This window comes from Phoca vitulina, unplaced genomic scaffold (genome assembly GCF_004348235.1).
Source record: "Phoca vitulina isolate PV1807 unplaced genomic scaffold, GSC_HSeal_1.0 scaffold2, whole genome shotgun sequence".
Taxonomy (NCBI): domain Eukaryota; kingdom Metazoa; phylum Chordata; class Mammalia; order Carnivora; family Phocidae; genus Phoca; species Phoca vitulina.
The window spans coordinates 50,781,708-50,794,287 of NW_022589705.1; the positions used below are offsets into that span (position 1 = coordinate 50,781,708).

The 12,580-nt window shown below is 41.7% G+C and overlaps 1 pseudogene; it reads right to left on the reverse strand.

Moving 5' to 3' along the window:
• Window positions 1-403: 403 nt before the first annotated feature.
• Window positions 404-1,210, reverse strand: LOC116639892 (annotated as a pseudogene).
• Between the last annotated feature and the right edge of the window lie 11,370 nt (window positions 1,211-12,580).

Consider the following 12,580-nt stretch of genomic DNA (forward strand, 5'->3'; position numbering starts at 1 on the left):
CACCTCTTCTGGCTCAATGACCTTACGCAAGTTATTTAAATTCTCTGGGCCTTAGTTTCCTCTTCTATAAGAAGGGAGAAAATACCTCCGGAGTAGGGGTTATAAATAAATCTATGCATATACTTGGGTAAGGTATCTAGAAAGTGCTCAATAAGTCTTGGTTTCTTAGATTGGTCCTATTCTCTCCAGCATTGAACATCTTTAACAGCTGCTCACTACAGGTCTCACTATGACTGAATCCAGTGACTGCAAAAAGGGACAAAGGAACTTTTTCAGGTTTGGGAAATATCTGTATCTTGACTGTAATGGTAATTACACAATTATATACATTTGTCAAAATTCATTAAACTGAACACTTGAAGTTGAATTTTATTATCTGTAAATTACATGGCAATAAAGATGATTTTTTTTTGATGTCTGATCTTATTTATTTGTCACTCATAGAAAATCTCATTTTTGACTGGACTCAGAGGTAGAAGCTCTCAGAGAGGACAGCCTCCGTCTCTTGGCAATCTGTTCCTGGCGTTTTTCTTTGGCCTCCTTCATTCTCTTGGCCAAAAATTTAGCGTATTCTGCAGCCTCTTCCTTATTTTTCTTAGTGCGCTGCTTCTTCAAAGCAATACGCCGCCGTTTGTGCTGGAGGACACGTGGGGTAACAAGATGCTGAATCTTAGGCGCTTTGGTTCTAGGTTTCTTACCTTCTTTGTTTAGCGGCTTTCTCACAACATACTGGCGGACATCATCTTCTTTAGAGAGATTGAAAAGTTTGCGGATTCTGCTGGCTCTTTTGGGCCTCAGGCGACGAGGCACAGTAGTATCAGTGAGTCCAGGAATATCCTTCTCCCCTTTTTTTTACAATGACCAAGTTGAGAACAATGAGATTGGCATCCACAGTGCAACCCCGAACAGACTTGCGCTTTCTCTCTCCAGTCCTCCTTGGCCTATAGCAGGAATGCCCCTTACTCAGCAGCAGGTGGACACGACCATGGGTCAAGACACCCTGCTTCATGGGGAAGCCCTCTTTGTCATTGCCACCACTGATTCGGACCACATAACCCTTCCATTCTTCATCCAGAGCATCAGCAGCAACTTCTGTGGCCATACGCTTCTCATAGAAGGTACGAAGTTTGCGTTCATCGTCCACTTCAATGAGTTTCTGGCAGCCAGTAGCTGGGAAAGAGATGTTCAGCTTCATCCTGAAGCAGCCTACCGCTTCCGAGGCGCCACGAAAAAGAGGAAAGACTATTTTTTTTTTTAATCTAAAAATAATACCTATTGAAAGACCTTGGAAATGTCTCTTGGTTTAAGAGTCACATGTGATGAGAGATACCCTTGACTCAGTGCTTCATCAGCTGGGCTTGCTGCTTTGGTCAAATAAGGGAAGCATTCAAAGCCTTTCCTAAGAGCAGCGCATTTGATATCACCGACAAAAGCCCTGCAAGCAGTAAATGTTGTTTTCACAAACCACTGTCCTTGTGTTGACTTTTTAAGTTAAAGAAAGCAGTTGTGCATTGAGAAAATAAAAGTAATGTGCAAGACTGTGTGTGTGTGTGTGTGTGTGCGTGTGTGTGTGTAAGAAAATGCAATTAAGTGACATTGTATTGACCATCTTGAACTAACAGCTTCAAAATGTCAAAAACAGCTTATCGGATATAGAAAATGTGCAAGAAAATTGAGCTTAGAAACAGTTGGAAGTGTCACTTTCTTTGGGGCATCTTCCCCAACTCCCACCAATACCCTCACCCCCATTCTGAGTTAGGTGCCCCTTCTCTCTGTTCTTACGTTATTCTGTCCCTACCTCTATCACATCGGTTGTCACACTGCATTTTATTTATTGGCTTATGTGTCTATTCCCCTTCATAAGACTATGCAATCCTTGAAGATAGGTACTTTGTTTTTGGTATCTTTATATTTCCAGCACCCTGAACAGTTCTTAGTAGGGGCTCAATAAATGTTTGATGAGTAAATGAGGTCTTAATCACATTACCTCCATTTACAACATTACAACCAACATTTACCCCAGGATTGCTTTTAACAGTGATTTGGGTCCAATGTATATAAGGATCTGAAGCAATAGAGGACCCACGAAAAGACATGAAAAACCAAAGAGAAAATAAGAAATTTAGTGTGAGGAGAGGGAATAGTTAAGAGAAGTGTCCTTTAGTGGTTTGCTCCCAGAATCCTTGCTTTGGGCAAACAGTTCTGAGTTAGATCCCAGCCCTCCCAAACTGTGTGACCTTGGACTAGTTACTAAATCTTCCTGAGCTTCAGTTCACCTGTGACTTCTCATCTATAAAATAGAGGAAATAATAATGATATCTCCTTCATAGGATTTCTGTGGGATTGAGTGATACGCATATAAAGCACTCAGCACAGTGTCTGGCACACGGTGAATACTCACAAAATGTTAATTCTCTAGTGTGTTTCAAGAGTGCAGACTCTGGAGTCCAACAGATTATATTTGAATTTCAACTCATTCTAATTCAGCCATCCATGGTCTGTGTGAACCCAGACAGATTACTTATAACCTCAGATTCACTAAGTGCAAAATGAGGATAATAACAGTATCCCCTCATAGGGTTATTTTGAGGATTAAATGAGATAAAAGAACTCAGCATCATGACTGACATGTAATAAATGCTTAATAAAGGTTAGCTATTATCCTAGCCTGATAGGATCTAGGTCTACTGTTACCATATAAGCCCTGTTCCTCAGCAGGAAGCCTTTATTTCAATCAAGTATATTCCCTCTCTCATTTATATTTGCCATGCTCATTTATTTTTCTTTACTTTGTTCATGCTACAGCTGCTGTAGGTCAGTGTGGAATAAAAGAACAAAGGTTTTGAGGTCAAATGACCTGCGTTCTAAATCTGACTTGCTAATATCCTACTTGTGTACAAGTCACCCTGCTTCCCTGAATCTGTTTTCACCTGTAACATGGAGATGATAATCTCTATTTCATTGGCTTTTTGTGAAGATTAAATGAGCTCATATGTAATAAGGTGTCTGATGTATAATAGGTGTTCTGTTGAATACATCTTCGTTTCCAGTCCACTGCATTCCCCCAATCAGGTGCCCTTGCCATCTCCTTTACACCTATCTAAACATCCACCTTCCAAGACATACCTAAAAATCTCACCTCATTCTGGAAGCTGTCTCATGCTGACCCACCTTGATCCCACAAATGTATGAGTCTCAGTTTACTTTTTCATACAACTTGACAATCTCTCCTAGCCCTAACCCTCCATGATTCTGAGACATTGCAATGATTCATGGTTGGAAGTAGAGGATTTTCTAAACGCTTCCCTGTACACACAGTAAATGTATGGTAAATGGCTAAGAGGGACAGGTTTCAACTGTTAAATTACGAAATTAAATAAAATGTGAGTTACCATATTTACCATATGAAGTTTTGGAAACCATTCTACAACACATACTCAGCACTAGATGACAATAAGTTTTATTTCTTTGATGATTCAGAAGACTTATGGATCTTGTATCTACTGTTCAAAGCTACAAGAGAAAAAATGTAATTTTTCATACTTTCAGGTTGTGGTGATTTGAAAAAGTAGGGGGTAGTAGTATACCAAAGTGAAATGTACATCTTTAGATCATCTATTGTGTCTCTTCTGATAGCACCTGTGTAACATTCCTAATAAACAATGTAAATGGCATTGGGGTGCCTGGGTGGCTCAGTCATTTTAGCATCTGACTGTTGATTTTGGCTCAGGTCATGATCTCAGGGTTGTCAGATCGAGCCTCGCATCAGGCTCCACGATGGGCATGGAACCTGCTTAAGATTCTCTCTCCCTCTTCTTCTGTCCCTCCCCACTCCGTCTTTTAAAAAAAAGTAAAAAGAAAATGACATAATAAAGAGTGTTCTTTGGGCAGAGAATTACCACCAAACATCTTAACATTCCAATATTCTACTAACAATATCAGCTTACAACAAAAACTGGAAGCATGTGAATAGCCACTTTCTAATTTTATTCTGCCTACTCGGACTATGCAAGAGGGAAAAAAGATGATAAATAGCCAGAGAGATTTTCTTGACATCATGCTTAACTGAAATTTCAAAATAAATCAGTTGAGCTCATTTTTAAAGACCTACAACTAAATTATCATTGGATCGTTTTGTTCTGCTCCCAACTGGGCTTCCGAGGGACTTGTGGTGAGATACAACGAGATCTGAAAATGGGCCACAGTGTGCAAACATTGCAGTTTGGTTTGATTTAGTCTAACTCTTGTGTAATAACTTTCTTTGAAGTGTGGGTTGAGGAGCAGGTTACAAGCCCGAGGCCACAAGCTCATCTTGTTCTTGTTACAACTCAGATGCCCTGCAGTCCCTGCACTATATATCAGAGACTTGGCACTGGAGTCCCTGGCCGATCAAGAGTGGAGCCTTCATTCCCAGCATAGCAGAGCAACTGAGCAACAAACAACAACATGGTTCTGTTTGCTTGGGAAACCCATTTGACAAAAGGACATAGGTGAGTCTTCAAGGAGCCTGTGAGCCTGAGGAAGCCTGACTTTGCTCTCAAAGGTAAGGAAAAAGTTTTAAAAAATCCATCTACCTGATAGAAAGGTCCCTGACCTGGGGAGAGGCAGGACACATTTTCAGATTGCTGGCCAGCATCTTGCCTTCTGTAGCTTTGGGATTGCTACTTCTCCGCAGATCCTCTGACCCAAGCAAATCTCAAGGCAAGTCTCCGACTCCTCTCTGGTCTGATTTTTCATGAGCAAAATGAGGGGGTTGGACCAAATGATCTCTTAGGCCTCATCCTAGTCTAAAATTTGGTAATTCTGACCCTGTGACAGTCTTGTAGCCCCCAAGGGACTAACTTTATTCCTTCCATTGGTCACATATTTTCCAGCAGCCTGATTTAGACTCTTACAGCTGAATTGGACCATGGATGATTCTAGTAAATAATACTTGCACAGTTTGTTAGAACCTGCGAAATGATTTTACATATAGTATGTCATTGGATCCTTAAAAAAAAACATTAAGGAAGGAAAAAATATTTTCATTTTATAGAGGAGGGAAGCTATGCTAAGAGACGTTAAGTCATAACTGCTAACATGACTAGGGCCAGATCTGAAAAGAAAAAACCCCAAATGTGAGTTTCTTAGGCTGGATGAGGCATACACATTCAGTAAAGAGATGTGTTGAGTATCAGAGATGGCAACAGTGAGCATTCTGTGAACCTGCCTCAGAATTCAAGCGTACTACAGTCACCTGTGTAAACTCTGTTTGAGTGAAGAGGCAAACACTCCAAAGAGAGAGCATACAGCTAAAAGTGATTTTCACTTCCAGGACAAAGACTCTTAGCTAAGGGTAGGGGTCAAGGGATGTTCTTCAACTCCTGATGCAGTGCTCTAAAAGGAGAGAATGGGGGATGGGGTGGAACTCACCTTGGGTAGCCAATGAAGGGTAACCAGTTCAAGCCAGGGACATTGGTGGAAGGCTGGTGGGAAGTGAAGATTTGGGGTGTTACAGTCTGGGCACTGAGTACTGACTACACCCCAACCCCTTGATAGAGCTTACAACTTATATTGTCTTTTGTGCCAGCCTTGAAGGAATCCTGTGGAGAGTTAGGGAGGCTGTAAAACCCTAAAGATAGGGTGAGAGAAATAGGGTCTGCAACACAAGGAGGTATATTCATACACACACACACACACAGACACACACACGGTAAGCCTTCCTCTGTGGTGTATAATTAAAGAACTGCAGCGCTTAGGGGCAGAGGGCTTCCCCATCTGAGCGCAGGGCCTGCCGGAGCACAGGAAGGACTAGGATGACTGGAAGGAAAATGAATGATAACAATATCAACAACAGTGTGGGAGTGAGCAATGGGCAGAGGAGTGGCAAACCCCAAAGACATCCGAGTCAGCCCCTGTCACCCGGGGTGACAACAGGGCCGTGGCAGCAACAGCAGAGGCTAAGGGGCAGTGGAGGGTGGGGCCACATCGGCTGCTGCAGCAGAACAAACAGTCAAAGTTCCTGAGCTCCTCTAGGATTAGGAAAAGATCAAGACAAGAAAGATACGACACAAAACTAAAAGCATGGTTAATATCATTTTGAGTCTTGGATCAGTTAACTTTCATCACAGACCAACTCTGGGACTACAGACCCAAGAAGGTGAAGTTTAATAAGAATATATATAAAATCCTGCACACAGATCCTCAAAATCAACTGAAATGGAGGGGTGCCTGGGTGGCTTGGTCAGTTAAGCGTCTGCCTTCAGCTCAGGTCATGATCCTGGGGTCCTGGGATTGAACTCCATGTCAGGCTCCCTGCCCAGTGAGAAGCCTGCTTGTCTCTCTCCCTCTGCCCCTCCCCCTGCTTGTGCATGCTCCCTCTCTCTGTCTCTCTCTCTCAAATAAATAAAATCTTAAAAAAAAAATCAACTGAGGTGGATAGGACTGACAGAGTAAGATGTGACAGAATAAGAGAGATTTAGTTTGGGGGGTTTTGGTGACCAGAAACTCAGCAGGTGCCATTGATTTGGCTGCTACAAAAAACTAAGAACCTCAGGCTACATTGATGAAAACACATGTCCAGACCATTGGGCGTTGTGGCTAAACCACATGTGCGGTGTTATGTTCGGTTGTTGGTATTGCCTCCTAAGAGAAGCACTGATATTTCGTGCTTGTCCACAGGAGCATGACCAAGATGATAAGGGGTGCAGACACCAAGTCCCACAAGGGGCAGCAGGAACTGAGGAAACTTGGGGGGATCCAAAAGTCATCTTTAATTCCTGAGGAAGACTTCTTGAAAAAGAGTCACACTTGTGTGGCCTTTATATATAGGATATCGCCAGAACCAAAGAATGGAAGGCTGATTTTGGCTCAGTGAAGGGTAGACCTTTCTAATAGAGCTGTTCAGAGGTAGAAGGAGCTGGTTTCAGGAGTGGCGAAATCCCCAGACTGGAAGTGGCTTTCAGGCTGAGGCTGGATGATATTCTGGCTGGGAACTTCCGTATAGAAATGATTTCTGCATTAGGTAGAAGCTGGGACTAAATGACCTCTGAGACTCCCTCTAGCTCTTAGAGACTAGGTTGGAGATGTTTGCCTTAGAAACCAACCATTCAGTTCCGGAGGTAAAACTCCAAAGGGACCCTACTCTACCATGGGCCTGTGGGGTATAGAGTCCTGCCACAGCTACTGCTCTCAGAATGCCTTCTCAGTAAATGGTGGGGCTCCAACTCATTTACAGTCTGGGAATAGGAAATGTACTTTTATGAAGCAAATAGGTATTTGCCTACCTGGTGCCCCCTAAATGCAATCAATCAAATTAGTTTTGTCTTAAGAATATCTCAAAGTCCCTCTCTTCTTCCATGTCTCCAGGAACCCTGCCTTGGCTCAGGCCATCCACATCTTACACCCAGACTTTTTCAACAGCCTCCTAAGTAAATGCCTTACCCCCACTCTTACCTTCTTCAATATACCCTCTGTAGAGCAGGCAGAGTAGTTTTCTGTTTTGAATAGCTCCCCACTGACCATGTGGGATAGTACCAGCTCTTACTGTTGCATGGAAAGCCCTGCAGCCTCATGTTCTGTGACTTCCCATGCAAACCACCATACCCTACACACACACACACACACAACACACACACACACATGCACACACTTTGTGCTTCAATAATGCCACACTATTTGTAATTTTCTTTGTACACTATACTGTTACACATCTCTCTGCCTTTGCATAGGCTCTCCCTCCATCTGAAATGCCTCACCCTTTCCAACCCCCACTTTACTTACCAAAATAACTCCTATTTATTCTTTTTTCATACATAAAAGCTTTGCTTGTGCATAACCTTTTAGGAAGCCTTCCTTTAACCTCTTCCCCATCTCACACGATCTCCCAAAGTTAATCATTCCTTCCTATTTGCTATGTCTCTAGCTTTGCACATGGTTGTATTACAGCATTTACTACATTGTACTGAAGCATTATTTACATATCTGTGTTCGCCATTGTTCTTGGGCTCCTCATGGGCAGAACCAAGTAATATTCATCTACAAATTCCCAGCACTTAGCACACTGTTTAGCACATAGCAGATCTCTATTCGTTGAACTGATCTGACAAAGGTATCTTTGGGGACATACCTGTCATTTGCTGTGATACTGAACTTTGTATTACAGTACACATGAACACCAAGTTCTACGGTGAAAAACGAAGTTAAACTTTTAAAATTGCCTAGTAATATTAAGTTAAATAAAAAAGATCCAAGGCCAAGAACAAAGACTTAGAATGGAAGAAGGGGAAATTTTAACCTATAAATTTCTACCACCCTTGTTGCTTTTGTTCTGAAAAGCTTTAATCAGAGAGCTGGTCCTGAAGAACCTTAGGTTTCTAGTCTTGGCATTCTGAAAGGAGATTCTGAATTCAGAAACTGAACCATGAATCTTACTCAATAAACATTTACTGAGGGTGTACAAAGCCCGGTGCTTGGGCGCCTGGGTGGCTCAGTTGGTGAAGTGTCTGTGTTCAGCTCAGGTCATGATCCCAGGGTCCTGAGGTCTAGCCGCAGGTCAGGCTCCCTGCTTAGCAAGGGAGTCTGCTTCTCCCTCTCCCTCTGCCCCTGCTTCCCCTGCTTGTGTGTGCTCTCTCGCTCACTCCCTTTCTCTCAAATAAATAAATGAAATCTTAAAAAAAAAAAAAAAAAAAAAAAGCATGGTCCTAAGTACTGCAGTAATCCAAAAGGGAAAAAAATTTTTTTTAAGATTTTATTTATTTATTTGACAGAGAGAGACACAGGGAGAGAGGGAACACAAGCAGGGGGAGTGGGAGAGGGAGAAGCAGGCTCCCGGCTGAGCAGGGAGCCCGATGCGGGGCTCGATCCCAGGACCCTGGAATCATGACCTGAGCTGAAGGCAGACGCTTAACGACTGAGCCACCCAGGCGCCCCCCAAAAGGGAAATTTTGAAGCTAAAGTGAAATAATAGAAGAGCTTTACTTTATAGAGTTATCGGGTTATTAATATGCATAAGGAAACTCTGCGTAGACTTATCCTATATGCACAATAACAACTTTATAATTGGGATCAAATTATAGTTTACATTTATTGAGTTCTCATTATGTGCTATGACCTACTCTAAGCACTTTGTTCACTCATTCAGCAAATATTTATTGAGGTCTAATATATGATCAGCACCATTCTAGGTGCTAGGAATCCAACAGGAAACAAAACACACAAAAGCCCTGCTCTTTAGGAGTTTACATTCTGTAGGGGAAGACACAACAAACAAACAAAACATACAGAACAACAGATGGTGATAAGTGCCATGGGGAAATGTAAAACAGAATAAAAGGAGGAGTTAGATACTAGGGGTATGGGGGGGCTGGCAGTTTTCAGTGAGGTTATCAGAGAAGACATCAGTGAGGAGGTGATATGTAAGCAAATACCTGAAAGGGCTAGGAAACAAGCCATAAGAATATCTTGAGGAAGAAAATTCCAGACAGCAAAGCAAGTACAGAGACCCAAGGCAGGATCCTATCCGTCATATTTGTGGAACAAGAGCCCAGGTGGCTGAGGAAGAGTGAGCAGTGTACACAGGGGAGAGGAGGTCAGCGGGGTAACCAAGGGCCTTGTGAACCAGTATGAAGACTTTGGTTTCTACACTGAGGGATGTGGGACATCATTGGAGGGTTATGACAGATTATTAACAGATCACTTTGTTTGGTATGTTGAGAGTAGACTGTAGGAGGGCACGGACTAAAGTACAGAAACTGTTCCAATAATCCAAGTGGGAAATGACAGGCTTGGAACAGGATGGTAGCAGCGGGGTATTGAGAGATTGGTTTCAAGATATATATTTAAGTAGAGATGGCAGGATTTGTTGATGAAATTGATACAAGGTAAGAGAGAGAAGTGGGGGCGGTCAGGGATGATTTCAAAGTTTTTGGCCTGATCAACTCAATGGATAGAATTGCCATTTATTGAGACAGAAAACTGTGGAAGAGGCAGCTTTTGGGGGTGGGTGTGGGGAGGAGAGATCAGGGGTTTAACTTTGTGTTCAATTTGAGATACCTACTAGATAACCAACTAGAGATGTAAAACAGTTAGTTGGGAGTGGGGGAGATGTAAGCTGGAGTTATAAATTGAGGAGTAGCCATCATATAGATATTTATAGTCATGAACCTGGAGGAAATCATAAAGGAGTCTAAATACTGAAGAGAAGAGAAAAAGACTAAGGACTAAGCTCTAGGGCATTCCAGCATTTACGGATTAGAGAGATGAGGAGAACTTTAGCAGGAGCAGTGAAGGGGGAGAAAAGCCAGGACAGCAAAGAAACTTGCAAGCCAAGAGAAGAGTGTTTCAGGAAGAGAAGGTGATAAATTGTGAATTGTGCTGATCAAATAAAAAGAAAACTAAGAATTGATTATTGCATTTGACAACATGGACACAAGAGAAGTAGGCGGACACCAATACTATTGATTCATTTAAGACCCACAACAAGTGTCTACGATAGGGATTACTGTTATTCCCTAAAGAAGGAAACTGAGGCACAGGAACATTTAGTAACTTGCGTAAGGTCACAAAACCAGAGAATGACAGAGTTGGTGTTTGAACCTAGGCTGTGTAGTTCTGGAGCACTCCCTGCCTGGGGAAATAGGAAAAACAGAAGAGAGACATTTTATGGGAAATTTGACTACATGGCAAAGAAAAGAAAACCCTAGAATGTTACTTCTAACCTATTATGGTGTAGCTCTTCTAACCTATCAGCTGTAGCTGATCCTACTCCTTGACTTAATCTGCTGTAGAGTTTTTTGTTCCAAGTCAGGAAAAAGGCATTGATTGACTTTAAAAGCCCATCTCTATGGAGAATTTATGGGTGCTTGATTAATAACCATGCCTAGCCTACTTAGCTCAACTGGTTAGATCACAGGGGTGCAAATGCATTCCTTGACATGAACCAGTCAGTTTTACCAGAACAACTATGTTTTTGGACATAGGCTAAATTTTTTGCCCTGAACAAATACCTTGTATACAGATGCAGTGTGGTAGTTAATCTCCCGAAAAAATAATCATAGTATGTGTTCTATTGCCAAGGTATTAGTAGTATTAGTAGGTATTAGTAGTACCTCTTTCCTGTTCAGAAGACGTGTTATTTTCTTTTTTAGTGCTGAGGAGAGGGATAGTTTACTGTGCCCACATCTTTACAAGGTGATAGCACCCTCAACAGCTCAGATTTGTAAACTAATGTCTATATTTTGGAGGGTAAATAGCTGCTCTTTATAAAAATGGGATAGACTATATTCTGGAACCAGTCAGATGGAGACCAAACCTGAATAAAGCATTAGCAAGAACAGAACCCACCATTCAGGGATATCTTTGAATAAATCTGGGGAAAAGAAATTTTGACCGAGTTTTTAATATAATTTTAAAAATCGGCTCTACCTTTTGAAGGAGCATTACCTAGTGAGTAATCTACAAGGCTTTGGGCAGCTAATACTGGTTGATAAAAATCTCTCTGTGTCAGTTGTGATTTAAACTTCCAACACCTCACCCAGTAAATTTATTCCTCAGGTAATCATGTCCTGGTATCTGCCTTTTATTTAGATCTAATGGCCAAACTCGGTTCTGCCCACATTCATTTACTGTATCTACATTTTCGGAGGTAATGGGAAATTTATAATAAACTTTATACTTGATGTAATTGTAGGTAGTCACTTTTAACTTGCATTCTACATATTGACCCACTAACTTGGTGTTTTGACCACTTGGCAATCTTTGTCAAGCCTGGTTACATCTGAGAGTATTGCTGATCAATACTCTGAAATCCCCATGCAAATATATAATTAGAAAGTATCTGTAGCTCTCTTTTTTCATCTCCCTTAAATCCCAGATTTCCCCACAATTCCCACAGTGAATTGTTTTTGTTGTAATCAGAGTACAAGACTTCTTCCCATTCATAGGCCACACCACTGTGGTACTAGTCAGTGCTCCCTTCATTCCAGGTCATATCCAAGGCTCGCCTCAGTGTTGTCACCTATGATAAATGATAACTAGCAACAGATAAAAATGTGAATTCAGGCATTAGAGATGCTATGTAGACACAGAAAAAAGAAGCTTTAGTGAAAGATTCTTTCAAGATCTGGCTATCAACCCATAGCCAAGTCGGGTTCAGTCAAGGTCACATCCACATTCTCCTCCAGCTCTACGCAGATGCATGCCCCACGGGGCCATGTTGCCCTGCCAGAATGGCTCTTGCTGGGTAATTCTAACTGTCTCACTAAGCCAAGCATCTGATTGTCGGGGAAAAAAAAAAACAAAAACTAACAAAACCATCACTGCAAAATTTATGTATATTCAGTTTTTCTTTATTTCTTTTTAACCAGCATGAGTGATGGTAGGAGGGAACAAAAAACAAAAAAACACAGCCCTAATGACATAGCAACAGCTTAGTTTTTTCGGATGGATCCAAGGCTGGTTCTTATAAACTGAAAAGAACATTTGACCAACAAAAGAAGGGTTCTAATCAGAAGATTTTGAACATAAGACTAAGTTTCCCACTCGCTTGGCGCTTTTTTGGGTAGAAAGGCTTAAAACAGCTTATGGAACATTTCAAAATGAT